This window comes from Trachurus japonicus, chromosome 13 (assembly GCF_045865225.1).
Source record: "Trachurus japonicus isolate A0001 chromosome 13, Traja_1.0".
Classification (NCBI taxonomy): Eukaryota; Metazoa; Chordata; class Actinopteri; order Carangiformes; family Carangidae; genus Trachurus; species Trachurus japonicus.
Window position 1 is genome coordinate 10,874,907 of NC_140919.1, and position 19,641 is coordinate 10,894,547.

At 42.7% G+C, this 19,641-nt stretch overlaps 77 non-coding genes across 77 annotated transcripts; 2 read left to right on the plus strand and 75 right to left on the minus strand.

Annotated features, from left to right (window-relative positions):
• Nucleotides 1-71: 71 nt before the first annotated feature.
• Nucleotides 72-145, minus strand: trnat-cgu (transfer RNA threonine (anticodon CGU)). The gene has a single exon. It is a non-coding gene; the product is annotated as a tRNA-Thr (tRNA).
• A 34-nt stretch (nucleotides 146-179) lies between these two features.
• Nucleotides 180-253, plus strand: trnat-ugu (transfer RNA threonine (anticodon UGU)). Its single transcript has one exon. It is a non-coding gene; the product is annotated as a tRNA-Thr (tRNA).
• A 453-nt stretch (nucleotides 254-706) lies between these two features.
• On the plus strand, nucleotides 707-780 carry trnat-agu (transfer RNA threonine (anticodon AGU)). The gene has a single exon. It is a non-coding gene; the product is annotated as a tRNA-Thr (tRNA).
• Nucleotides 781-1,104: 324 nt separating this feature from the next.
• trnat-agu (transfer RNA threonine (anticodon AGU)) lies at nucleotides 1,105-1,178 on the minus strand. The gene has a single exon. It is a non-coding gene; the product is annotated as a tRNA-Thr (tRNA).
• Nucleotides 1,179-1,323: 145 nt separating this feature from the next.
• On the minus strand, nucleotides 1,324-1,397 carry trnat-agu (transfer RNA threonine (anticodon AGU)). The gene has a single exon. It is a non-coding gene; the product is annotated as a tRNA-Thr (tRNA).
• A 145-nt stretch (nucleotides 1,398-1,542) lies between these two features.
• Nucleotides 1,543-1,616, minus strand: trnat-agu (transfer RNA threonine (anticodon AGU)). Its single transcript has one exon. It is a non-coding gene; the product is annotated as a tRNA-Thr (tRNA).
• A 234-nt stretch (nucleotides 1,617-1,850) lies between these two features.
• trnat-ugu (transfer RNA threonine (anticodon UGU)) lies at nucleotides 1,851-1,924 on the minus strand. Its single transcript has one exon. It is a non-coding gene; the product is annotated as a tRNA-Thr (tRNA).
• A 234-nt stretch (nucleotides 1,925-2,158) lies between these two features.
• trnat-agu (transfer RNA threonine (anticodon AGU)) lies at nucleotides 2,159-2,232 on the minus strand. Its single transcript has one exon. It is a non-coding gene; the product is annotated as a tRNA-Thr (tRNA).
• Nucleotides 2,233-2,376: 144 nt separating this feature from the next.
• On the minus strand, nucleotides 2,377-2,450 carry trnat-cgu (transfer RNA threonine (anticodon CGU)). The gene has a single exon. It is a non-coding gene; the product is annotated as a tRNA-Thr (tRNA).
• Nucleotides 2,451-2,595: 145 nt separating this feature from the next.
• Nucleotides 2,596-2,670, minus strand: trnat-ugu (transfer RNA threonine (anticodon UGU)). The gene has a single exon. It is a non-coding gene; the product is annotated as a tRNA-Thr (tRNA).
• A 232-nt stretch (nucleotides 2,671-2,902) lies between these two features.
• trnat-agu (transfer RNA threonine (anticodon AGU)) lies at nucleotides 2,903-2,976 on the minus strand. Its single transcript has one exon. It is a non-coding gene; the product is annotated as a tRNA-Thr (tRNA).
• A 142-nt stretch (nucleotides 2,977-3,118) lies between these two features.
• Nucleotides 3,119-3,195, minus strand: trnat-cgu (transfer RNA threonine (anticodon CGU)). Its single transcript has one exon. It is a non-coding gene; the product is annotated as a tRNA-Thr (tRNA).
• A 145-nt stretch (nucleotides 3,196-3,340) lies between these two features.
• trnat-ugu (transfer RNA threonine (anticodon UGU)) lies at nucleotides 3,341-3,414 on the minus strand. The gene has a single exon. It is a non-coding gene; the product is annotated as a tRNA-Thr (tRNA).
• A 234-nt stretch (nucleotides 3,415-3,648) lies between these two features.
• Nucleotides 3,649-3,722, minus strand: trnat-agu (transfer RNA threonine (anticodon AGU)). The gene has a single exon. It is a non-coding gene; the product is annotated as a tRNA-Thr (tRNA).
• A 145-nt stretch (nucleotides 3,723-3,867) lies between these two features.
• trnat-ugu (transfer RNA threonine (anticodon UGU)) lies at nucleotides 3,868-3,941 on the minus strand. The gene has a single exon. It is a non-coding gene; the product is annotated as a tRNA-Thr (tRNA).
• Nucleotides 3,942-4,095: 154 nt separating this feature from the next.
• Nucleotides 4,096-4,169, minus strand: trnat-agu (transfer RNA threonine (anticodon AGU)). The gene has a single exon. It is a non-coding gene; the product is annotated as a tRNA-Thr (tRNA).
• A 145-nt stretch (nucleotides 4,170-4,314) lies between these two features.
• trnat-agu (transfer RNA threonine (anticodon AGU)) lies at nucleotides 4,315-4,388 on the minus strand. The gene has a single exon. It is a non-coding gene; the product is annotated as a tRNA-Thr (tRNA).
• A 145-nt stretch (nucleotides 4,389-4,533) lies between these two features.
• Nucleotides 4,534-4,607, minus strand: trnat-cgu (transfer RNA threonine (anticodon CGU)). The gene has a single exon. It is a non-coding gene; the product is annotated as a tRNA-Thr (tRNA).
• Nucleotides 4,608-4,733: 126 nt separating this feature from the next.
• trnat-ugu (transfer RNA threonine (anticodon UGU)) lies at nucleotides 4,734-4,807 on the minus strand. The gene has a single exon. It is a non-coding gene; the product is annotated as a tRNA-Thr (tRNA).
• A 154-nt stretch (nucleotides 4,808-4,961) lies between these two features.
• On the minus strand, nucleotides 4,962-5,035 carry trnat-agu (transfer RNA threonine (anticodon AGU)). The gene has a single exon. It is a non-coding gene; the product is annotated as a tRNA-Thr (tRNA).
• Nucleotides 5,036-5,180: 145 nt separating this feature from the next.
• Nucleotides 5,181-5,254, minus strand: trnat-ugu (transfer RNA threonine (anticodon UGU)). The gene has a single exon. It is a non-coding gene; the product is annotated as a tRNA-Thr (tRNA).
• Nucleotides 5,255-5,488: 234 nt separating this feature from the next.
• Nucleotides 5,489-5,562, minus strand: trnat-agu (transfer RNA threonine (anticodon AGU)). The gene has a single exon. It is a non-coding gene; the product is annotated as a tRNA-Thr (tRNA).
• A 145-nt stretch (nucleotides 5,563-5,707) lies between these two features.
• trnat-ugu (transfer RNA threonine (anticodon UGU)) lies at nucleotides 5,708-5,781 on the minus strand. The gene has a single exon. It is a non-coding gene; the product is annotated as a tRNA-Thr (tRNA).
• Nucleotides 5,782-6,015: 234 nt separating this feature from the next.
• On the minus strand, nucleotides 6,016-6,089 carry trnat-agu (transfer RNA threonine (anticodon AGU)). The gene has a single exon. It is a non-coding gene; the product is annotated as a tRNA-Thr (tRNA).
• Nucleotides 6,090-6,234: 145 nt separating this feature from the next.
• Nucleotides 6,235-6,308, minus strand: trnat-cgu (transfer RNA threonine (anticodon CGU)). The gene has a single exon. It is a non-coding gene; the product is annotated as a tRNA-Thr (tRNA).
• A 373-nt stretch (nucleotides 6,309-6,681) lies between these two features.
• trnat-agu (transfer RNA threonine (anticodon AGU)) lies at nucleotides 6,682-6,755 on the minus strand. The gene has a single exon. It is a non-coding gene; the product is annotated as a tRNA-Thr (tRNA).
• A 145-nt stretch (nucleotides 6,756-6,900) lies between these two features.
• trnat-agu (transfer RNA threonine (anticodon AGU)) lies at nucleotides 6,901-6,974 on the minus strand. The gene has a single exon. It is a non-coding gene; the product is annotated as a tRNA-Thr (tRNA).
• Nucleotides 6,975-7,625: 651 nt separating this feature from the next.
• trnat-agu (transfer RNA threonine (anticodon AGU)) lies at nucleotides 7,626-7,699 on the minus strand. Its single transcript has one exon. It is a non-coding gene; the product is annotated as a tRNA-Thr (tRNA).
• A 145-nt stretch (nucleotides 7,700-7,844) lies between these two features.
• On the minus strand, nucleotides 7,845-7,918 carry trnat-agu (transfer RNA threonine (anticodon AGU)). Its single transcript has one exon. It is a non-coding gene; the product is annotated as a tRNA-Thr (tRNA).
• Nucleotides 7,919-8,063: 145 nt separating this feature from the next.
• trnat-ugu (transfer RNA threonine (anticodon UGU)) lies at nucleotides 8,064-8,137 on the minus strand. Its single transcript has one exon. It is a non-coding gene; the product is annotated as a tRNA-Thr (tRNA).
• A 154-nt stretch (nucleotides 8,138-8,291) lies between these two features.
• On the minus strand, nucleotides 8,292-8,365 carry trnat-agu (transfer RNA threonine (anticodon AGU)). Its single transcript has one exon. It is a non-coding gene; the product is annotated as a tRNA-Thr (tRNA).
• Nucleotides 8,366-8,510: 145 nt separating this feature from the next.
• trnat-agu (transfer RNA threonine (anticodon AGU)) lies at nucleotides 8,511-8,584 on the minus strand. The gene has a single exon. It is a non-coding gene; the product is annotated as a tRNA-Thr (tRNA).
• Nucleotides 8,585-8,730: 146 nt separating this feature from the next.
• On the minus strand, nucleotides 8,731-8,804 carry trnat-agu (transfer RNA threonine (anticodon AGU)). The gene has a single exon. It is a non-coding gene; the product is annotated as a tRNA-Thr (tRNA).
• A 146-nt stretch (nucleotides 8,805-8,950) lies between these two features.
• On the minus strand, nucleotides 8,951-9,024 carry trnat-agu (transfer RNA threonine (anticodon AGU)). Its single transcript has one exon. It is a non-coding gene; the product is annotated as a tRNA-Thr (tRNA).
• A 145-nt stretch (nucleotides 9,025-9,169) lies between these two features.
• trnat-cgu (transfer RNA threonine (anticodon CGU)) lies at nucleotides 9,170-9,243 on the minus strand. Its single transcript has one exon. It is a non-coding gene; the product is annotated as a tRNA-Thr (tRNA).
• A 145-nt stretch (nucleotides 9,244-9,388) lies between these two features.
• trnaa-agc (transfer RNA alanine (anticodon AGC)) lies at nucleotides 9,389-9,462 on the minus strand. Its single transcript has one exon. It is a non-coding gene; the product is annotated as a tRNA-Ala (tRNA).
• A 145-nt stretch (nucleotides 9,463-9,607) lies between these two features.
• trnat-ugu (transfer RNA threonine (anticodon UGU)) lies at nucleotides 9,608-9,681 on the minus strand. The gene has a single exon. It is a non-coding gene; the product is annotated as a tRNA-Thr (tRNA).
• Nucleotides 9,682-9,835: 154 nt separating this feature from the next.
• Nucleotides 9,836-9,909, minus strand: trnat-agu (transfer RNA threonine (anticodon AGU)). The gene has a single exon. It is a non-coding gene; the product is annotated as a tRNA-Thr (tRNA).
• Nucleotides 9,910-10,054: 145 nt separating this feature from the next.
• Nucleotides 10,055-10,128, minus strand: trnat-agu (transfer RNA threonine (anticodon AGU)). The gene has a single exon. It is a non-coding gene; the product is annotated as a tRNA-Thr (tRNA).
• Nucleotides 10,129-10,273: 145 nt separating this feature from the next.
• trnat-agu (transfer RNA threonine (anticodon AGU)) lies at nucleotides 10,274-10,347 on the minus strand. The gene has a single exon. It is a non-coding gene; the product is annotated as a tRNA-Thr (tRNA).
• A 145-nt stretch (nucleotides 10,348-10,492) lies between these two features.
• trnat-agu (transfer RNA threonine (anticodon AGU)) lies at nucleotides 10,493-10,566 on the minus strand. The gene has a single exon. It is a non-coding gene; the product is annotated as a tRNA-Thr (tRNA).
• Nucleotides 10,567-10,711: 145 nt separating this feature from the next.
• On the minus strand, nucleotides 10,712-10,785 carry trnat-agu (transfer RNA threonine (anticodon AGU)). Its single transcript has one exon. It is a non-coding gene; the product is annotated as a tRNA-Thr (tRNA).
• A 145-nt stretch (nucleotides 10,786-10,930) lies between these two features.
• Nucleotides 10,931-11,004, minus strand: trnat-ugu (transfer RNA threonine (anticodon UGU)). Its single transcript has one exon. It is a non-coding gene; the product is annotated as a tRNA-Thr (tRNA).
• A 155-nt stretch (nucleotides 11,005-11,159) lies between these two features.
• On the minus strand, nucleotides 11,160-11,233 carry trnat-agu (transfer RNA threonine (anticodon AGU)). Its single transcript has one exon. It is a non-coding gene; the product is annotated as a tRNA-Thr (tRNA).
• Nucleotides 11,234-11,378: 145 nt separating this feature from the next.
• On the minus strand, nucleotides 11,379-11,452 carry trnat-cgu (transfer RNA threonine (anticodon CGU)). The gene has a single exon. It is a non-coding gene; the product is annotated as a tRNA-Thr (tRNA).
• Nucleotides 11,453-11,597: 145 nt separating this feature from the next.
• On the minus strand, nucleotides 11,598-11,671 carry trnat-agu (transfer RNA threonine (anticodon AGU)). Its single transcript has one exon. It is a non-coding gene; the product is annotated as a tRNA-Thr (tRNA).
• Nucleotides 11,672-11,816: 145 nt separating this feature from the next.
• trnat-agu (transfer RNA threonine (anticodon AGU)) lies at nucleotides 11,817-11,890 on the minus strand. The gene has a single exon. It is a non-coding gene; the product is annotated as a tRNA-Thr (tRNA).
• Nucleotides 11,891-12,035: 145 nt separating this feature from the next.
• trnat-ugu (transfer RNA threonine (anticodon UGU)) lies at nucleotides 12,036-12,109 on the minus strand. The gene has a single exon. It is a non-coding gene; the product is annotated as a tRNA-Thr (tRNA).
• Nucleotides 12,110-12,262: 153 nt separating this feature from the next.
• On the minus strand, nucleotides 12,263-12,336 carry trnat-agu (transfer RNA threonine (anticodon AGU)). The gene has a single exon. It is a non-coding gene; the product is annotated as a tRNA-Thr (tRNA).
• A 145-nt stretch (nucleotides 12,337-12,481) lies between these two features.
• Nucleotides 12,482-12,555, minus strand: trnat-ugu (transfer RNA threonine (anticodon UGU)). The gene has a single exon. It is a non-coding gene; the product is annotated as a tRNA-Thr (tRNA).
• A 234-nt stretch (nucleotides 12,556-12,789) lies between these two features.
• trnat-cgu (transfer RNA threonine (anticodon CGU)) lies at nucleotides 12,790-12,863 on the minus strand. Its single transcript has one exon. It is a non-coding gene; the product is annotated as a tRNA-Thr (tRNA).
• Nucleotides 12,864-13,008: 145 nt separating this feature from the next.
• On the minus strand, nucleotides 13,009-13,082 carry trnat-ugu (transfer RNA threonine (anticodon UGU)). Its single transcript has one exon. It is a non-coding gene; the product is annotated as a tRNA-Thr (tRNA).
• Nucleotides 13,083-13,236: 154 nt separating this feature from the next.
• On the minus strand, nucleotides 13,237-13,310 carry trnat-agu (transfer RNA threonine (anticodon AGU)). Its single transcript has one exon. It is a non-coding gene; the product is annotated as a tRNA-Thr (tRNA).
• A 364-nt stretch (nucleotides 13,311-13,674) lies between these two features.
• trnat-cgu (transfer RNA threonine (anticodon CGU)) lies at nucleotides 13,675-13,748 on the minus strand. The gene has a single exon. It is a non-coding gene; the product is annotated as a tRNA-Thr (tRNA).
• Nucleotides 13,749-13,893: 145 nt separating this feature from the next.
• trnat-ugu (transfer RNA threonine (anticodon UGU)) lies at nucleotides 13,894-13,967 on the minus strand. The gene has a single exon. It is a non-coding gene; the product is annotated as a tRNA-Thr (tRNA).
• Nucleotides 13,968-14,121: 154 nt separating this feature from the next.
• On the minus strand, nucleotides 14,122-14,195 carry trnat-agu (transfer RNA threonine (anticodon AGU)). The gene has a single exon. It is a non-coding gene; the product is annotated as a tRNA-Thr (tRNA).
• A 145-nt stretch (nucleotides 14,196-14,340) lies between these two features.
• Nucleotides 14,341-14,414, minus strand: trnat-cgu (transfer RNA threonine (anticodon CGU)). Its single transcript has one exon. It is a non-coding gene; the product is annotated as a tRNA-Thr (tRNA).
• Nucleotides 14,415-14,559: 145 nt separating this feature from the next.
• Nucleotides 14,560-14,633, minus strand: trnat-ugu (transfer RNA threonine (anticodon UGU)). Its single transcript has one exon. It is a non-coding gene; the product is annotated as a tRNA-Thr (tRNA).
• Nucleotides 14,634-15,006: 373 nt separating this feature from the next.
• On the minus strand, nucleotides 15,007-15,080 carry trnat-ugu (transfer RNA threonine (anticodon UGU)). The gene has a single exon. It is a non-coding gene; the product is annotated as a tRNA-Thr (tRNA).
• Nucleotides 15,081-15,225: 145 nt separating this feature from the next.
• trnat-agu (transfer RNA threonine (anticodon AGU)) lies at nucleotides 15,226-15,299 on the minus strand. The gene has a single exon. It is a non-coding gene; the product is annotated as a tRNA-Thr (tRNA).
• A 364-nt stretch (nucleotides 15,300-15,663) lies between these two features.
• On the minus strand, nucleotides 15,664-15,737 carry trnat-ugu (transfer RNA threonine (anticodon UGU)). Its single transcript has one exon. It is a non-coding gene; the product is annotated as a tRNA-Thr (tRNA).
• A 154-nt stretch (nucleotides 15,738-15,891) lies between these two features.
• Nucleotides 15,892-15,965, minus strand: trnat-agu (transfer RNA threonine (anticodon AGU)). The gene has a single exon. It is a non-coding gene; the product is annotated as a tRNA-Thr (tRNA).
• A 145-nt stretch (nucleotides 15,966-16,110) lies between these two features.
• Nucleotides 16,111-16,184, minus strand: trnat-cgu (transfer RNA threonine (anticodon CGU)). The gene has a single exon. It is a non-coding gene; the product is annotated as a tRNA-Thr (tRNA).
• A 145-nt stretch (nucleotides 16,185-16,329) lies between these two features.
• On the minus strand, nucleotides 16,330-16,403 carry trnat-ugu (transfer RNA threonine (anticodon UGU)). The gene has a single exon. It is a non-coding gene; the product is annotated as a tRNA-Thr (tRNA).
• A 234-nt stretch (nucleotides 16,404-16,637) lies between these two features.
• trnat-agu (transfer RNA threonine (anticodon AGU)) lies at nucleotides 16,638-16,711 on the minus strand. Its single transcript has one exon. It is a non-coding gene; the product is annotated as a tRNA-Thr (tRNA).
• A 145-nt stretch (nucleotides 16,712-16,856) lies between these two features.
• On the minus strand, nucleotides 16,857-16,930 carry trnat-ugu (transfer RNA threonine (anticodon UGU)). The gene has a single exon. It is a non-coding gene; the product is annotated as a tRNA-Thr (tRNA).
• A 154-nt stretch (nucleotides 16,931-17,084) lies between these two features.
• trnat-agu (transfer RNA threonine (anticodon AGU)) lies at nucleotides 17,085-17,158 on the minus strand. Its single transcript has one exon. It is a non-coding gene; the product is annotated as a tRNA-Thr (tRNA).
• Nucleotides 17,159-17,303: 145 nt separating this feature from the next.
• On the minus strand, nucleotides 17,304-17,377 carry trnat-ugu (transfer RNA threonine (anticodon UGU)). Its single transcript has one exon. It is a non-coding gene; the product is annotated as a tRNA-Thr (tRNA).
• A 145-nt stretch (nucleotides 17,378-17,522) lies between these two features.
• trnat-agu (transfer RNA threonine (anticodon AGU)) lies at nucleotides 17,523-17,596 on the minus strand. Its single transcript has one exon. It is a non-coding gene; the product is annotated as a tRNA-Thr (tRNA).
• Nucleotides 17,597-17,741: 145 nt separating this feature from the next.
• On the minus strand, nucleotides 17,742-17,815 carry trnat-ugu (transfer RNA threonine (anticodon UGU)). The gene has a single exon. It is a non-coding gene; the product is annotated as a tRNA-Thr (tRNA).
• A 155-nt stretch (nucleotides 17,816-17,970) lies between these two features.
• trnat-agu (transfer RNA threonine (anticodon AGU)) lies at nucleotides 17,971-18,044 on the minus strand. Its single transcript has one exon. It is a non-coding gene; the product is annotated as a tRNA-Thr (tRNA).
• A 145-nt stretch (nucleotides 18,045-18,189) lies between these two features.
• Nucleotides 18,190-18,263, minus strand: trnat-ugu (transfer RNA threonine (anticodon UGU)). Its single transcript has one exon. It is a non-coding gene; the product is annotated as a tRNA-Thr (tRNA).
• Nucleotides 18,264-18,497: 234 nt separating this feature from the next.
• On the minus strand, nucleotides 18,498-18,571 carry trnat-cgu (transfer RNA threonine (anticodon CGU)). Its single transcript has one exon. It is a non-coding gene; the product is annotated as a tRNA-Thr (tRNA).
• A 145-nt stretch (nucleotides 18,572-18,716) lies between these two features.
• On the minus strand, nucleotides 18,717-18,790 carry trnat-ugu (transfer RNA threonine (anticodon UGU)). Its single transcript has one exon. It is a non-coding gene; the product is annotated as a tRNA-Thr (tRNA).
• Nucleotides 18,791-18,944: 154 nt separating this feature from the next.
• On the minus strand, nucleotides 18,945-19,018 carry trnat-agu (transfer RNA threonine (anticodon AGU)). The gene has a single exon. It is a non-coding gene; the product is annotated as a tRNA-Thr (tRNA).
• A 145-nt stretch (nucleotides 19,019-19,163) lies between these two features.
• Nucleotides 19,164-19,237, minus strand: trnat-agu (transfer RNA threonine (anticodon AGU)). Its single transcript has one exon. It is a non-coding gene; the product is annotated as a tRNA-Thr (tRNA).
• A 145-nt stretch (nucleotides 19,238-19,382) lies between these two features.
• On the minus strand, nucleotides 19,383-19,456 carry trnat-cgu (transfer RNA threonine (anticodon CGU)). The gene has a single exon. It is a non-coding gene; the product is annotated as a tRNA-Thr (tRNA).
• Between the last annotated feature and the right edge of the window lie 185 nt (nucleotides 19,457-19,641).

Consider the following 19,641-nt stretch of genomic DNA (forward strand, 5'->3'; position numbering starts at 1 on the left):
ACTTAAATGAACACCAATGTACTTTTAGTGGGTTTTATACACTTCCCAATCAAGGAGGTTCACTGACAAGCAGGCACTGCTGGGATTTGAACCCAGGATCTCCTGTTTACGAAACAGGTGCTTTGACTAACTAAGCCACAGCACCCCTTTTTGGCCATTTGGACAAGTGACAAAATAGGGGCGCTGTGGCTTAGCTGGTCAAAGCACCTGTCTTGTAAACAGGAGATCCTGGGTTCAAATCCCAGCAGTGCCTGCTTGTCAGTGAACCTCCTTGATTGGGAAGTGTATGAAACCCACTAAAATTACATTGTTGTTCATTTAAGTCCACTGATGGTAATTTTAGTGCCCTAGACTTAAGAAGAATGTGATTTTGTCACATGTCCAAATACCCAAAAAGGGGCGCTGTGGCTTAGTTGGTCAAAGTGTAAGTAAGTTCCTAATTCCTTAGATAACTGTGATTTTTTCACCTGTCCTATGCCCAAATAGGGGCGCTGTGCCTTAGCTGGTCAAAGCACCTGTCTTGTAAAAAGGAGATCGTGGGTTCAAATCCCAGCAGTGCCTGCTTGTCAGTGAACTTCCTTGATTGGGAAGTGTATATAACTCACCAAAATGACACTGGAGATAATTTAAAACCAGTGATGGTAATTTTAGTGCCCCAGACTTAAGAGGAATGTGATTTTGTCACTTGTCCAAATGCCTAAAAAGGGGCGCTGTGGCTTAGTTCGTCAAAGTGCCTGTCTAGTAAACAGGAGATCCTGGGTTCAAACCCCAGCAGTGCCTTCTTGTTGGTGAACCCTCTTTATTTGGTAGTGTATGAGACGCAATAACATGACATTGGAGTTCATTTAAGTCCACTAATGGTAATTTTAGTGCCCTAGACTTAAGAGGAATGTGATTTTGTCACTTGTCCAAATGTCCAAATGTGTTCATTTAAGTCCACTGATGGTAATTTTAGTGCCAGTTTGTGGGCATACAGACATGTGACAAAATCACATTCCTCTTAAGTCTAGGGCACCAAAATTAGCATCAGTGGTCTTAAATGAACTCCAGTGTCATTTTGGTGGGTTTTATACACTTCCCAATCAAGGAGGTTCACTGACAAGCAGGCACTGCTGGGATTTGAACCCAGGATCTCCTGTTTACTAGACAGGCACTTTGACCAACTAAGCCACAGCGCCCCTTTTTGGCCATTTGGACAAGTGACAAAATCACATTCTTCTTAAGTCTAGGGCACTAAAATTACCATCAGTGGACTTAAATGAACTCCAATGTAATTTTAGTGGGTTTTATACACTTCCCAATCAAGGAGGTTCACTGACAAGCAGGCACTGCTGGGATTTGAACCCAGGATCTCCTGTTTACTAGACAGGCACTTTGACCAACTAAGCCACAGCGCCAGTTTGTGGGCATACAGACATGTGACAAAATCACATTCCTCTTAAGTCTAGGGCACCAAAATTAGCATCAGTGGTCTTAAATGAACTCCAGTGTCATTTTGGTGAGTTTTATACACTTCCCAATCAAGGATGTTCACTGACAAGCAGGCACTGCTGGGATTTGAACCCAGGATCTCCTGTTTACTAGACAGGCACTTTGACCAACTAAGCCACAGCGCCCCTATTTAGGAACAAGACAGATGAAAAAATCACAGTTATCTAAGGACTTTGGAACTTACTTACACTTTGACCAACTAAGCCACAGCGCCCCTTTTTGGGTATTTAGACAAGTGACAAAATCACATTCCTCTTAAGTCTAGGGCACTAAAATTATCATTAGTGGACTTAAATGAACACCAATGAAATTTTAGTGGGTTTTATACACTTCCCAATCAAGGAGGTTCTCTGACAAGCAGGTACTGCTGGGATTTGAACCCAGGATCTCCTGTTTACAAGACAGGTGCTTTGACCAGCTAAGCCACAGCGCCCCTATTTAGGAATAAGACAGGTGAAAAAATCACAGTTATCTAAGGACTTTGGAACTTACTTAGACTTTGACCAACTAAGCCACAGCGCCCCTTTTCAGGTATTTGGACAAGTGACAAAATCACATTCCTCTTAAGTCTAGGGCACTAAAATTACCATTAGTGGACTTAAATCAACTCCAATGTCATGTTATTGAGTTTCATACACTACCAAATAAAGAGGGTTCACCAACAAGAAGGCACTGCTGGGATTTGAACCCAGGATCTCCTGTTTACTAGACAGGCACTTTGACCAACTAAGCCACAGCGCCCCTTTTTGGACATTGGACAAGTGACAAAATCACATTCTTCTTAAGTCTAGGGCACTAAAATTACCATCAGTGGACTTAAATGAACACCAATGTACTTTTAGTGGGTTTTATACACTTCCCAATCAAGGAGGTTCACTGACAAGCAGGCACTGCTGGGATTTGAACCCAGGATCTCCTGTTTACGAAACAGGTGCTTTGACTAACTAAGCCACAGCGCCAGATTGTGGGCATACAGACATGTGACAAAATCACATTCCTCTTAAGTCTAGGGCACCAAAATTAGCATCAGTGGTCTTAAATGAACTCCAGTGTCATTTTGGTGAGTTTTATACACTTCCCGATCAAGGAGGTTCACTGACAAGCAGGCACTGCTGGGATTTGAACCCAGGATCTCCTGTTTACAAGACAGGTGCTTTGACCAGCTAAGCCACAGCGTCCCTGTTTGGGAATAAGACAGGTGAAAAAATCACAGTTATCTAAGGACTTTGGAACTTACTTACACTTTGACCAACTAAGCCACAGCGCCCCTTTTGGGTATTTGGACAAGTGACAAAATCACATTCATCTTAAGTCTAGGGCACTAACATTACCATTAGTGGACTTAAATGAACTCCAATGTCATTTTATTGAGTTTCATACACTACCAAATAAAGAGGGTTCACCAACAAGAAGGCACTGCTGGGATTTGAACCCAGGATCTCCTGTTTACTAGACAGGCACTTTGACCAACTAAGCCACAGCGCCCCTTTTTGGCCATTTGGACAAGTGACAAAATCACATTCTTCTTAAGTCTAGGGCACTAAAATTACCATCAGTGGACTTACATGAACACCAATGTACTTTTAGTGGGTTTTATACACTTCCCAATCAAGGAGGTTCACTGACAAGCACGCACTGCTGGGATTTGAACCCAGGATCTCCTGTTTACGAAACAGGTGCTTTGACTAACTAAGCCACAGCGCCAGTTTGTGGGCATACAGACATGTGACAAAATCACATTTCTTTTAAGTCTAGGGCACCAAAATTAGCATCAGTGGTCTTAAATGAACTCCAGTGTCATTTTGGTGAGTTTTATACACTTCCCAATCAAGGAGGTTCACTGACAAGCAGGCACTGCTGGGATTTGAACCCAGGATCTCCTGTTTACAAGACAGGTGCTTTGACCAGCTAAGCCACAGCGCCCCTATTTGGGCATAGGACAGGTGAAAAAATCACAGTTATCTAAGGAATTAGGAACTTACTTACACTTTGACCAACTAAGCCACAGCGCCCCTTTTTGGGTATTTGGACAAGTGACAAAATCACTTTCCTCTTAAGTCTAGGGCACTAAAATTACCATTAGTGGACTTAAATGAACTCCAATGTCATGTTATTGAGTTTCATACACAACCAAATAAAGAGGGTTCAAAAACAAGAAGGCACTGCTGGGATTTGAACCCAGGATCTCCTGTTTACTAGACAGGCACTTTGACCAACTAAGCCACAGCGCCCCTTTTTGGGCATTTGGACAAGTGACAAAATCACATTCTTCTTAAGTCTAGGGCACTAAAATTACCATCAGTGGACTTACATGAACACCAATGTAATTTTAGTGGGTTTTATACACTTCCCAATCAAGGAGGTTCACTGACAAGCAGGCACTGCTGGGATTTGAACCCAGGATCTCCTGTTTACAAGACAGGTGCTTTGACCAGCTAAGCCACAGTGCCCCAATTTGGGAATAGGACAGGTGAAAAAATCACAGTTATCTAAGGACTTAGGAACTTAAATGCCATAAAAAGACCATCACAGGACTTAAATCTATTCCAATTTCATGTTAGTGAGTTTCATACACTACCAGATAAAGAGGGTTAACCAACAAGAAGGCACTGCTGGGATTTGAACCCAGGATCTCCTGTTTACTAGACAGGCACTTTGACCAACTAAGCCACAGCGCCCCTTTTTGGGCATTTGGACAAGTGACAAAATCACATTTCTCTTAAGTCTAGGGCACTAAAATTACCATTAGTGGACTTAAATGAACTCCAATGTCATGTTATTGAGTTTCATACACTACCAAATAAAGAGGGTTCACCAACAAGAAGGCACTGCTGGGATTTGAACCCAGGATCTCCTGTTTACTAGACAGGCACTTTGACCAACTAAGCCACAGCGCCCCTTTTTGGGGATTTGGACAAGTGACAAAATCACATTCTTCTTAAGTCTAGGGCACTAAAATTACCATCAGTGGACTTAAATGAACTCCAACGTAATTTTAGTGGGTTTTATACACTTCCCAATCAAGGAGGTTCACTGACAAGCAGGCACTGCTGGGATTTGAACCCAGGATCTCCTGTTTACGAAACAGGTGCTTTGACTAACTAAGCCAAAGCGCCATGTGACAAAATCACATTCCTCTTAAGTCTAGGGCACCAAAATTAGCATCAGTGGTCTTAAATGAACTCCAGTGTCATTTTGGTGAGTTTTATACACTTCCCAATCAAGGAGGTTCACTGACAAGCAGGCACTGCTGGGATTTGAACCCAGGATCTCCTATTTACAAGACAGGTGCTTTGACCAGCTAAGCCACAGCACCTCTATTTGGGCCTACGACAGGTGAAAAAATCACAGTTATCTAAGGACTTAGGAACTTACATGCCATAAAAAGACCATCACAGGACTTAAATCAATTCCAATGTCATGTTAGTGAGTTTCATACACTACCAGATAAAGAGGGTTAACCAACAAGAAGGCACTGCTGGGATTTGAACCCAGGATCTCCTGTTTACTAGACAGGCACTTTGACCAACTAAGCCACAGCGCCCCTTTTTAGGCATTTGGACAAGTGACAAAATCACATTCCTCTTAAGTCTGGGGCACTAAAATTACCATCACTGGTTTTAAATTATCTCCAGTGTCATTTTGGTGAGTTATATACACTTCCCAATCAAGGAGGTTCACTGACAAGCAGGCACTGCTGGGATTTGAACCCAGGATCTCCTTTTTACAAGACAGGTGCTTTGACCAGCTAAGGCACAGCGCCCCTATTTGGGCATAGGACAGGTGAAAAAATCACAGATATCTAAGGAATTAGGAACTTACTTACACTTTGACCAACTAAGCCACAGCGCCCCTTTTTGGGTATTTGGACAAGTGACAAAATCACATTCCTCTTAAGTCTAGGGCACTAAAATTACCATTAGTGGACTTAAATGAACTCCAATGTCATGTTATTGAGTTTCATACACAACCAAATAAAGAGGGTTCACCAACAAGAAGGCACTGCTGGGATTTGAACCCAGGATCTCCTGTTTACTAGACAGGCACTTTGACCAACTAAGCCACAGCCCCACTTTTTGGACGTTTGGACAAGTGACAAAATCACATTCCTCTTAAGTCTGGGGCACTAAAATTACCATCACTGGTTTTAAATTACCTCCAGTGTCATTTTGGTGAGTTATATACACTTCCCAATCAAGGAGGTTCACTGACAAGCAGGCACTGCTGGGATTTGAACCCAGGATCTCCTTTTTACAAGACAGGTACTTTGACCAGCTAAGCCACAGCGCCCCTGTTTGGGCATAGGACAGGTGAAAAAATCACAGTTATCTAAGGAATTAGGAACTTACTTACACTTTGACCAACTAAGCCACAGCGCCCCTATTTGGATATTTGGACAAGTGACAAAATCACATTCCTCTTAAGTCTAGGGCACTAAAATTACCATTAGTGGACTTAAATGAACTCCAATGTCATGTTATTGAGTTTCATACACAACCAAATAAAGAGGGTTCACCAACAAGAAGGCACTGCTGGGATTTGAACCCAGGATCTCCTGTTTACTAGACAGGCACTTTGACCAACTAAGCCACAGCGCCCCTTTTTGGGTATTTGGACAAGTGACAAAATCACATTCTTCTTAAGTCTAGGGCACTAAAATTACCATCAGTGGACTTAAATGAACACCAATGTAATTTTAGTGGGTTTTATACACTTCCCAATCAAGGAGGTTCACTGACAAGCAGGCACTGCTGGGATTTGAACCCAGGATCTCCTGTTTACGAAACAGGTGCTTTGACTAACTAAGCCACAGCCCCAGTTTGTGGGCATGCAGACATGTGACAAAATCACATTCCTCTTAAGTCTAGGGCACCAAAATTAGCATCAGTGGTTTTAAATGAACTCCAGTGTCATTTTGGTGAGATTTATACACTTCCCAATCAAGGAGGTTCACTGACAAGCAGGCACTGCTGGGATTTGAACCCAGGATCTACTGTTTACAAGACAGGTGCTTTGACCAGCTAAACCACAACACCTCTATTTGGGCCTACGACAGGTGAAAAAATCACAGTTATCTAAGGACTTAGGAACTTACATGCCATAAAAAGACCATCACAGGACTTAAATCAATTCCAATGTCATGTTAGTGAGTTTCATACACTACCAGATTAAGAGGGTTCACCAACAAGAAGGCACTGCTGGGATTTGAACGCAGGATCTCCTATTTACTAGACAGGCACTTTGACCAACTAAGCCACAGCGCCCCTTTTTGGGCATTTGGACAAGTGACAAAATCACATTCCTCTTAAGTCTAGGGCACTAAAATTACCATCAGTGGACTTAAATTAACTCCAATGTCATGCTAGTGAGTTTCATACACTACCAGATAAAGAGGGTTCACCAACAAGAAAGCACTGCTGGGATTTGAACCCAGGATCTCCTGTTTACTAGACAGGCACTTTGACCAACTAAGCCACAGCGCCAGTTTGTGGGCTTACAGACATGTGACAAAATCACATTCCTCTTAAAGCAGACGTAAGTGGTCCGGTCGTTTTCGCTAATGCTGCGTTCCAGGCAGGCTTTTGAAATCGTAAATTACAGCTTCAAGTCACAACTTACGACTTTGTAGCGTTTCAGGCAACCCACTCGTGTTTTTCCGACCTGTTTTACCGGTGAAAGTCACTATAACGGCCACTCGTAACTTCCGACCGGTGAACTCGTACCAGATCGAACTGGTACCATTCACGGTCGGAAAAATACGAGTTGCCTTGAACGCACCATAACAGTCCTCGTCCCTACGTCACCACATTCACGGCGTCCCTTGGCTGCACACACAGCCCTGCATGCCGTTCTCTCTCCTCATTGGATAAAAACTGTAGGATACGATAAATGTTTTCTCTTCGGCTCAGAGCAGAGCAGAGGGACTGACAGACCCGTGTTTCAGTCCAAACACTCTATGTAAGTGATTGCTGTCGGAAGATATAACTATTTAAGACTTATATTAACACAAATATATCACTTACTTCTGCTTTAAGTCTAGGGCACTAAAATTACCATCAGTGGACTTAAATGAACTCCAATGTAATTTTAGTGCGTTTTATACACTTCGAAATGAAGGGGGTTTAGCAACAAGAAGGCACTGCTGGGATTTGAACCCAGGATCTCCTGTTTACTAGACAGGCACTTTGACCAACTAAGCCACAGCGCCCATTTTTGGGCATTTGGACAAGTGACAAAATCACATTCCTCTTAAGTCTAGGGCACCAAAATTACCATCAGTGGATTTAAATGAACTCCAATGTCATTTTGGTGATTTTCATACACTTCCAAATTAAGGGGGTTTACCAACAAGCAGGCACTGCTGGGATTTGAACCCAGGATCTCCTGTTTACTAGACAGGTGCTTTCACCAAATAAGCCACAACTCCTGTTTGTGGGTGCATAGACATGTGACAACATCACATACTTCTTAAGTCTAGGGCACTACAATTACCAACAGTTGACTTGAATGAACTCCAATGTAATTTTAGTGGGTTTTACACACTTCCAAATGAATGGGGTTTACCAACAAGCAGGCACTGCTGGGATTTGAACCCAGGATCTGCTGTTTACAAGTCAGGTGCTTTGACCAGCTAAGCCACAGCGCCTCTATTTAGGCCTACGACAGGTGAAAAAATCACAGTTATCTAAGGACTTAGGAACTTACATGCCATAAAAAGACCATCACAGGACTTAAATCAATTCCAATGTCATGTTAGTGAGTTTCATACACTACCAGATAAAGAGGGTTCACCAACAATAAGGCACTGCTGGGATTTGAACGCAGGATCTCCTGTTTACTAGACAGGCACTTTGACCAACTAAGCCACAGCGCCCCTTTTTGGCCATTTGGACATGTGACAAAATCACATTCCTCTTAAGTCTAGGGCACTAAAATTACCATTGGTGGACTTAAATGAACACCAATGTCATGTTATTGAGTTTCATACACTACCAAATAAAGAGGGTTCACCAACAAGAAGGCACTGCTGGGATTTGAACCCAGAATCTCCTGTTTACTAGACAGGCACTTTGACCAACTAAGCCTCAGCGCCCCCTTTTTGGGCATTTGGACAAGTGACAAAATCACATTCTTCTTAAGTCTAGGGCACTAAAATTACCATCAGTGAACTTAAATGAACACCAATGTAATTTTAGTGGGTTTTATACACTTCCCAATCAAGGAGGTTCACTGACAAGCAGGCACTGCTGGGATTTGAACCCAGGATCTCCTGTTTACTAGACAGGCACTTTGACCAACTAAGCCACAGCGCCCATTTTTGGGCATTTGGACAAGTGACAAAATCACATTCCTCTTAACGTCTGGGGCACTAAAATTACCATCAGTGGACTTAAATGAACTCCAATGTCATGTTATTGAGTTTCATACACTACCAAATAAAGAGGGTTCACCAACAAGAAGGCACTGCTGGGATTTGAACCCAGGATCTCCTGTTTACTAGACATGTGCTTTCACCAACTAAGCCACAACTCCTGTTTGTGGGTCCACAGACATGTGACAACATCACATACTTCTTAAGTCTAGGGCACTACAATTACCATCAGTGAACTTAAATGAACTCCAATGTAATTTTAGTGGGTTTTACACACTTCCAAATGAATGGGGTTTACCAACAAGCAGGCACTGCTGGGATTTGAACCCAGGATCTCCTGTTTACGAAACAGGCACTTTGACCAACTAAGCCACAGCGCCAGTTTGTGGGCGTACAGACATGTGACAAAATCACATTCCTCTTAAGTCTAGGGCACTAAAATTACCATCAGTGGACTTAAATGAACTCCAATGTAATTTTAGTGCATTTTATACATTTCCCAATCAAGGAGGCTCACTGACAAGCAGGCACTGCTGGGATTTGAACCCAGGATCTCCTGTTTGCTAGACAGGTGCTTTCACCAAATAAGCCACAACTCCTGTTTGTGGGTGCATAGACATGTGACAACATCACATACTTCTTAAGTCTAGGGCACTACAATTAGCAACAGTGGACTTAAATGAACTCCAATGTAATTTTAGTGGGTTTTACACACTTCCAAATGAATGGGGTTTACCAACAAGCAGGCACTGCTGGGATTTGAACCCAGGATCTCCTGTTTACAAGACAGGTGCTTTGACCAGCTAAGCCACAGCGCCTCTATTTAGGCCTACGACAGGGGAAAAAATCACAGTTATCTAAGGACTTAGGAACTTACATGCCATAAAAAGACCATCACAGGACTTAAATCAATTCCAATGTCATGTTAGTGAGTTTCATACACTACCAGATAAAGAGGGTTCACCAACAATAAGGCACTGCTGGGATTTGAACGCAGGATCTCCTGTTTACTAGACAGGCACTTTGACCAACTAAGCCACAGCGCCCCTTTTTGGCCATTTGGACATGTGACAAAATCACATTCCTCTTAAGTCTAGGGCACTAAAATTACCATTGGTGGACTTAAATGAACACCAATGTCATGTTATTGAGTTTCATACACTACCAAATAAAGAGGGTTCACCAACAAGAAGGAACTGCTGGGATTTGAACCCAGAATCTCCTGTTTACTAGACAGGCACTTTGACCAACTAAGCCACAGCGCCCCTTTTTGGGCATTTGGACAAGTGACAAAATCACATTCTTCTTAAGTCTAGGGCACTAAAATTACCATCAGTGAACTTAAATGAACACCAATGTAATTTTAGTGGGTTTTATACACTTCCCAATCAAGGAGGTTCACTGACAAGCAGGCACTGCTGGGATTTGAACCCAGGATCTCCTGTTTACTAGACAGGCACTTTGACCAACTAAGCCACAGCGCCCATTTTTGGGCATTTGGACAAGTGACAAAATCACATTCCTCTTACGTCTGGGGCACTAAAATTACCATTAGTGGACTTAAATGAACACCAATGTCATGTTGTTGGATTTCATACACTACCAAATAAAGAGGGTTCACCAACAAGTAGTCACTGCTGGGATTTGAACCCAGGATCTCCTGTTTACTAGACAGGCACTTTGACCAACTAAGCCACAGCGCCCCTTTTTAGGCATTTGGACAAGTGACAAAATCACATTCTTCTTAAGTCTAGGGCACTAAAATTACCATTAGTGGCCTTAAATGAACACCAATGTAATTTTAGTGGGTTTTATACACTTCCCAATCAAGGAGGTTCACTGACAAGCAGGCACTGCTGGGATTTAAACCCAGGATCTCCTGTTTACTAGACAGGTGCTTTCACCAACTAAGCCACAACTCCTGTTTGTTGGTGCACAGACATGTGACAACATCACATACTTCTTAAGTCTAGGGCACTGCAATTACCATCAGTGGATTTAAATGAACGCCAATTCAATTTTAGTGGGTTTTACACACTTCCAAATGAATGGGGTTTACCAACAAGCAGGCACTGCTGGGATTTGAACCCAGGATCTCCTTTTTACAAGACAGTTGCTTTAACCAGCTAAGCCACAGGGCCTCTATTTGGGCCTACGACAGGTGAAAAAAATCACACTTATCTAAGGACTTAGGAACTTACATGCCATAAAAAGACCATCACAGGACTTAAATCAATTCCAATGTCATGTTATTGAGTTTCATACACTACCAAATAAAGAGGGTTCACCAACAAGAAGGCACTGCTGGGATTTGAACCCAGGATCTCCTGTTTACTAGACAGGTGCTTTCACCAACTAAGCCACAACTCCTGTTTGTGAGTGCACAGACATGTGACAACATCACATACTTCTTAAGTCTAGGGCACTAAAATTACCATCAGTGAACTTAAATGAACTCCAATGTAATTTTAGTGTGTTTTACACACTTCCAAATGAATGGGGTTTACCAACAAGCAGGCACTGCTGGGATTTGAACCGAGGATCTCCTGTTTACGAGACAGGCACTTTGACCAGCTAAGCCACAGCGCCAGTTTGTGGGTGCACAGACATGTGACAACATCACATACTTCTTAAGTCTAGGGCACTAAAATTACCATCAGTGGACTTCAGTGAAGTCCAATGTCATTTTGGTGAGTTTTATACACTTCCCAATCAAGGAGGTTCACTGACAAGCAGGCACTGCTGGGATTTGAACCCAGGATCTCCTGTTTACTAGACAGGCACTTTGACCAACTAAGCCACAGCGCCCCTTTTTGGCCATTTGGACAAGTGACAAAATCACATTCTTCTTAAGTCTAGGGCACTAAAATTACCATCAGTGGACTTAAATGAACACCAATGTTCTTTTAGTGGGTTTTATACACTTCCCAATCAAGGAGGTTCACTGACAAGCAGGCACTGCTGGGATTTGAACCCAGGATCTCCTGTTCACTAGACAGGCACTTTGACCAACTAAGCCACAGCGCCAGTTTGTGGGCATACAGACATGTGACAAAATCACATTCTTCTTAAGTCTAGGGCACTAAAATTACCATCAGTGGACTTAAATGAACTCCAGTGTCATTTTGGGGAGTGTTATACACTTCCCAATCAAGGAGGTTCACTGACAAGCAGGCACTGCTGGGATTTGAACCCAGGATCTCCTGTTTACAAGACAGGTGCTTTAACCAGCTAAGCCACAGCACCTCTATTTGGGCCTACGACAGGTGAAAAAAATCACAGTTATCTAAGGACAGGAACTTACATGCCATAAAAAGACCATCACAGGACTTAAGTCAATTCCAATGTCATGTTATTGAGTTTCATACACTACCAAATAAAGAGGGTTCACCAACAAGAAGGCACTGCTGGGATTTGAACCCAGGATCTCCTGTTTACTAGACAGGCACTTTGACCAACTAAGCCACAGCGCCCCTTTTTGGGTATTTGGACAAGTGACAAAATCACATTCTTCTTAAGTCTAGGGCACTAAAATTACCATCAGTGGACTTAAATGAACACCAATGTAATTTTAGTGGGTTTTATACACTTCCCAATCAAGGAGGTTCACTGACAAGCAGGCACTGCTGGGATTTGAACCCAGGATCTCCTGTTTACAAGACAGGTGCTTTGACCAGCTAAGCCACAGCGCCCCTATTTAGGAGTAAGACAGGTGAAAAAATCACAGTTATCTAAGGACTTTGGAACTTACTTACACTTTGACCAACTAAGCCACAGCGCCCCTTTTCGGGTATTTGGACAAGTGACAAAATCACATTCTTCTTAAGTCTAGGGCACTAAAATTACCATCAGTGGACTTAAATGAACACCAATGTACTTTTAGTGGGTTTTATACACTTCCCAATCAAGGAGGTTCACTGACAAGCAGGCACTGCTGGGATTTGAACCCAGGATCTCCTGTTTACGAAACAGGTGCTTTGACTAACTAAGCCACAGCGCACGTTTGTGGGCATACAGACATGTGACAAAATCACATTCCTCTTAAGTCTAGGGCACCAAAATTAGCATCAGTGGTCTTAAATGAACTCCAGTGTCATTTTGGTGAGTTTTATACACTTCCCAATCAAGGAGGTTCACTGACAAGCAGGCACTGCTGGGATTTGAACCCAGGATCTCCTGTTTACAAGACAGGTGCTTTGACCAGCTAAGCCACAGCCCCTCTATTTGGGCAAACGACAGGTGAAAAAATCACCGTTATCTTAAAACTTAGGAACTTACATGCCATAAAAAGACCATCAGAGGACTTAAATCAATTCCAATGTCATGTTAGTGAGTTTCATACACTACCAGATAAAGAGGGTTCACCAACAAGAAGACACTGCTGGGATTTGAACCCAGGATCTCCTGTTTACTAGACAGGCACGTTGACCAACTAAGCCACAGCACCCCTTTTTGGACATTTGGACAAGTGACAAAATCCCATTCATCTTAAGTCTAGGGCACCAAAATTACCATCAGTGGACTTAAATGAACTCCAATGTCATGTTAGTGAGTTTCATACACTACCAAATATAGGGGGTTCACCAACAAGAAGGCACTGCTGGGATTTGAATCGAGGATCTCTTGTTTACTAGACAGGCACTTTGACCAACTAAGCCTCAGCGCCTGTTTGTGGGCGTACAGACATGTGACAACATCACATACTTCTTAAGTCTAGGGCACTAAAATTACCATCAGTGGACTTAAATGAACTCCAATGTAATTTTAGTGGGTTTTATACACTTCCAAATGAATGGGGTTTACCAACAAGAAGGCACTGCTGGGATTTGAACCCAGGATCTCCTGTTTACGAAACAGGCACTTTGACCAGCTAAGCCACAGCGTCAGTTTGTGGGTGCACAGACATGTGACAACATCACATACTTCTTAAGTCTAGGGCACTAAAATTACCATCAGTGGACTTCAGTGAAGTCCAATGTCATTTTGGTGAGTTTTATACACTTCCCAATCAAGGAGGTTCACTGACAAGCAGGCACTGCTGGGATTTGAACCCAGGCACTCCTGTTTACAAGACAGGTTCTTTGAACAGCTAAGCCACAGCGCCTGTATTTGGGCATACGACAGGTGAAAAAATCACAGTTATCTAAGGACTTAGGAACTTACATGCCATAAAATGACCATCACAGGACTTAAATCAATTCCACTGTCATGTTAGTGAGTTTCATACACTACCAAATAAAGAGGGTTCACCAACAAGAAGGCACTGCTGGGATTTGAACCCAGGATCTCCTGTTTACTAGACAGGCACTTTGACCAACTAAGCCTCAGCACCTGTTTGTGGGCGTACAGACATGTGACAACATCACATACTTCTTAAGTCTAGGGCACTAAAATTACCATCAGTGGACTTAAATGAACTCCAATGTAATTTTAGTGGGTTTTATACACTTCCAAATGAATGGGGTTTACCAACAAGAAGGCACTGCTGGGATTTGAACCCAGGATCTCCTGTTTACGAAACAGGCACTTTGACCAGCTAAGCCACAGCGCCAGTTTGTGGGTGCACAGACATGTGACAACATCACATACTTCTTAAGTCTAGGGCACTACAATTACCATCAGTGGACTTAAATGAACTCCAATGTAATTTTAGTGCGTTTTATACATTTCCCAATCAAGGAGACTCACTGACAAGCAGGCACGGCTGGGATTTGAACCCAGGATCTCCTGTTTACACGACAGGTGCTTTGACCAGCTAAGCCACAGCACCTCTATTTGGGCCTACGACAGGTGAAAAAATCACAGTTATCTAAGGACTTAGGAACTTACATGGCATAAAAAGAACATCACAGGACTTAAATCAATTCCAATGTCATGTTAGTGAGTTTCATACATTACCAAATAAAGAGGGTTCACCAACAAGTAGGCACTGCTGGGATAATAACACAGGATCTCCTGTTTACTAGACAGGCACTTTGACCAACTAAACCACAGCGCCACTTTTTGGACATTTGGACAAGTGACAAAATAACATTCCTCTTAAATCTGGGGCACTAAAATTACCATCAGTGGTTTTAAATTAACCCCAGTGTAATTTTGGTGAGTTTTAAACACTTCTCAATTAAGGAGGTTCACTGACAAGCAGGTACTGCTGGGATTTGAACCCAGGATCTCCTGTTTACAAGACAGGTGCTTTGACCAGCTCAGCCACAGCGCCCCTATTTGGGCATTTGGACAAGTGACAAAATCACATTCCTCTTAAGTCTAGGGCACTAAAATTACCATTAGTGGACTTAAATGAACTCCAATGTCATGTTATTGAGTTTCATACACTACCAAATAAAGAGGGTTCACCAACAAGAAGGCACTGCTGGGATTTGAACCCAGGATCTCCTGTTTACTAGACAGGCACTTTGACCAACTAAGCCACAGTGCCCCTTTTTGGGCATTTGGACAAGTGACAAAATCACATTCTTCTTAAGTCTAGGGCACTAAAATTGCCATCAGTGGACTTAAATGAACACCAATGTAATTTTAGTGGGTTTTATACACTTCCCAATCAAGGAGGTTCACTGACAAGCAGGCACTGCTGGGATTTGAATCGAGGATCTCCTGTTTACTAGACAGGCACTTTGACCAACTAAGCCTCAGCGCCTGTTTGTGGGCGAACAGACATGTGACAACATCACATACTTCTTAAGTCTAGGGCACTAAAATTACCATCAGTGGACTTCAGTGAAGTCCAATGTCATTTTGGTGAGTTTTATACACTTCCCAATCAAGGAGGTTCACTGACAAGCAGGCACTGCTGGGATTTGAACCCAGGCACTCCTGTTTACAAGACAGGTGCTTTGACCAGCTAAGCCACAGCGCCTCTATTTGGGCATAGGACAGGTGAAAAAATCACAGTTATCTAAGGACTTAGGAACTTACATGCCATAAAATGACCATCACAGGACTTAAATCAATTCCAATGTCATGTTAGTGAGTTTCATACACTACCAAATAAAGAGGGTTCACCAAAAAGAAGGCACTGCTGGGATTTGAACCCAGGATCTCCTGTTTACTAGACAGGCACTTTGACCAACTAAGCCTCAGCACCTGTTTGTGGGCGTACAGACATGTGACAACATCACATACTTCTTAAGTCTAGGGCACTAAAATTACCATCCGTGGACTTAAATGAACTCCAATGTAATTTTAGTGGGTTTTATACACTTCCAAATGAATGGGGTTTACCAACAAGAAGGCACTGCTGGGATTTGAACCCAGGATCTCCTGTTTACGAAACAGGCACTTTGACCAGCTAAGCCACAGCGCCAGTTTGTGGGTGTATAGACATGTGACAAAATCACATTCCTCTTAAGTCTAGGGCACTAAAATTACCATCAGTGGACTTAAATGAACTCCAATGTAATTTTAGTGCGTTTTATACACTTCCAAATGAAGGGGGTTTAGCAACAAGAAGGCACTGCTGGGATTTGAACCCAGGATCTCCTGTTTACAAGACAGGTGCTTTGACCAGCTAAGCCACAGCGCCCCTGTTTGGGAATAAGACAGGTGAAAAAATCACAGTTATCTAAGGACTTTGGAACTTACTTACACTTTGACCAACTAAGCCACAGCGCCCCTTTTCGGGTATTTGGACAAGTGACAAAATCACATTCCTCTTAAGTCTAGGGCACTAAAATTACCATTAGTGGACTTAAATGAACTCCAATGTCATGTTATTGAGTTTCATACACTTCCAAATTAAGGGGGTTTACCAACAAGCAGGCACTGCTGGGATTTGAACCCAGGATCTCCTGTTTACTAGACAGGTGCTTTCACCAACTAAGCCACAACTCCTGTTTGTGGGTGCACAGACATGTGACAACATCACATACTTCTTAAGTCTAGGGCACTACAATTACCATCAGTGGACTTAAATGAACTCCAATGTAATTTTAGTGCGTTTTATACATTTCCCAATCAAGGAGACTCACTGACAAGCAGGCACGGCTGGGATTTGAACCCAGGATCTCCTGTTTACACGACAGGTGCTTTGACCAGCTAAGCCACAGCACCTCTATTTGGGCCTACGACAGGTGAAAAAATCACAGTTATCTAAGGACTTAGGAACTTACATGGCATAAAAAGAACATCACAGGACTTAAATCAATTCCAATGTCATGTTAGTGAGTTTCATACATTACCAAATAAAGAGGGTTCACCAACAAGAAGGCACTGCTGGGATTTGAACCCAGGATCTCCTGTTTACTAGACAGGCACTTTGACCAACTAAACCACAGCGCCACTTTTTGGACATTTGGACAAGTGACAAAATAACATTCCTCTTAACTCTGGGGCACTAAAATTACCATCAGTGGTTTTAAATTAACCCCAGTGTAATTTTGGTGAGTTTTAAACACTTCCCAAACAAGGAGGTTCACTGACAAGCAGGTACTGCTGGGATTTGAACCCAGGATCTCCTGTTTACAAAACAGGTGCTTTGACCAGCTCAGCCACAGCGCCCCTATTCGGGCATTTGGACAAGTGACAAAATCACATTCTTCTTAAGTCTAGGGCACTAAAATTACCATCAGTGGACTTAAATGAACACCAATGTACTTTTAGTGGGTTTGATACACTTCCCAATCAAGGAGGTTCACTGACAAGCAGGCACTGCTGGGATTTGAACCCAGGATCTCCTGTTTACTAGACAGGCACTTTGACCAACTAAGCCACAGCGCCAGTTTGTGGGCATACAGACATGTGACAAAATCACATTCCTCTTAAGTCTAGGGCACCAAAATTAGCATCAGTGGTCTTAAATGAACTCCAGTGTCATTTTGGGGAGTTTTATACACTTCCCAATCAAGGAGGTTCACTGACAAGCAGGCACTGCTGGGATTTGAACCCAGGATCTCCTGTTTACAAGACAGGTGCTTTAACCAGCTAAGCCACAGGGCCTCTATTTGGGCCTCCGACAGGTGAAAAAAATCACACTTATCTAAGGACTTAGGAACTTACATGCCATAAAAAGACCATCACAGGACTTAAATCAATTCCAATGTCATGTTATTGAGTTTCATACACTACCAAATAAAGAGGGTTCACCAACAAGAAGGCACTGCTGGGATTTGAACCCAGGATCTCCTGTTTACTAGACAGGCACTTTGACCAACTAAGCCACAGCGCCCCTTTTTGGGCATTTGGACAAGTGACAAAATCACATTCTTCTTAAGTCTAGGGCACTAAAATTACCATCAGTGGACTTAAATGAACACCAATGTAATTTTAGTGGGTTTTATACACTTCCCAATCAAGGAGGTTCACTGACAAGCAGGCACTGCTGGGATTTGAACCCAGGATCTCCTGTTTACAAGACAGGTGCTTTGACCAGCTAAGCCACAGCGCCCCTATTTAGGAGTAAGACAGGTGAAAAAATCACAGTTATCTAAGGACTTTGGAACTTACTTACACTTTGACCAACTAAGCCACAGCGCCCCTTTTTGGCCATTTGGACAAGTGACAAAATCACATTCTTCTTAAGTCTAGGGCACTAAAATTACCATCAGTGGACTTAAATGAACACCAATGTACTTTTAGTGGGTTTTATACACTTCCCAATCAAGGAGGTTCACTGACAAGCAGGCACTGCTGGGATTTGAACCCAGGATCTCCTGTTTACGAAACAGGTGCTTTGACTAACTAAGCCACAGCGCCAGTTTGTGGGCATACAGACATGTGACAAAATCACATTCCTCTTAAGTCTAGGGCACCAAAATTAGCATCAGTGGTCTTAAATGAACTCCAGTGTCATTTTGGTGAGTTTTATACACTTCCCAATCAAGGAGGTTCACTGACAAGCAGGCACTGCTGGGATTTGAACCCAGGATCTCCTGTTTACAAGACAGGTGCTTTGACCAGCTAAGCCACAGCCCCTCTATTTGGGCAAACGACAGGTGAAAAAATCACCGTTATCTAAAAACTTAGGAACTTACATGCCATAAAAAGACCATCAGAGGACTTAAATCAATTCCAATGTCATGTTAGTGAGTTTCATACACTACCAGATAAAGAGGGTTCACCAACAAGAAGGCACTGCTGGGATTTGAACCCAGGATCTCCTGTTTACTAGACAGGCACTTTGACCAACTAAGCCACAGCGCCCCTTTTTGGCCATTTGGACAAGTGACAAAATCACATTCTTCTTAAGTCTAGGGCACTAAAATTACCATCAGTGGACTTAAATGAACACCAATGTCATGTTAGTGTGTTTCATACACTTCCAAATAAAGCTGGTTCACCAACAAGCAGGCACTGCTGGGATTTGAACCCAGGATCTCCTGTTTACTAGACAGGCACTTTGACCAACTAAGCCACAGCGCCAGTTTGTGGGCATACAGACATGTGACAAAATCACATTCTTCTTAAGTCTAGGGCACTAAAATTACCATCAGTGGACTTAAATGAACACCAATGTAATTTTAGTGGGTTTTATACACTTCCCAATGAATGGGGTTTACCAACAAGAAGGCACCGCTGGGATTTGAACCCAGGATCTCCTGTTTACGAAACAGGCACTTTGACCAACTAAGCCACAGCGCCCGTTTGTGGGTGCACAGACATGTGACAACATCACATACTTCTTAAGTCTAGGGCACTAAAATTACCATCAGTGGACTTCAGTGAAGTCCAATGTCATTTTGGTGAGTTTTATACACTTCCCAATCAAGGAGGTTCACTGACAAGCAGGCACTACTGGGATTTGAACCCAGGCACTCCTGTTTACA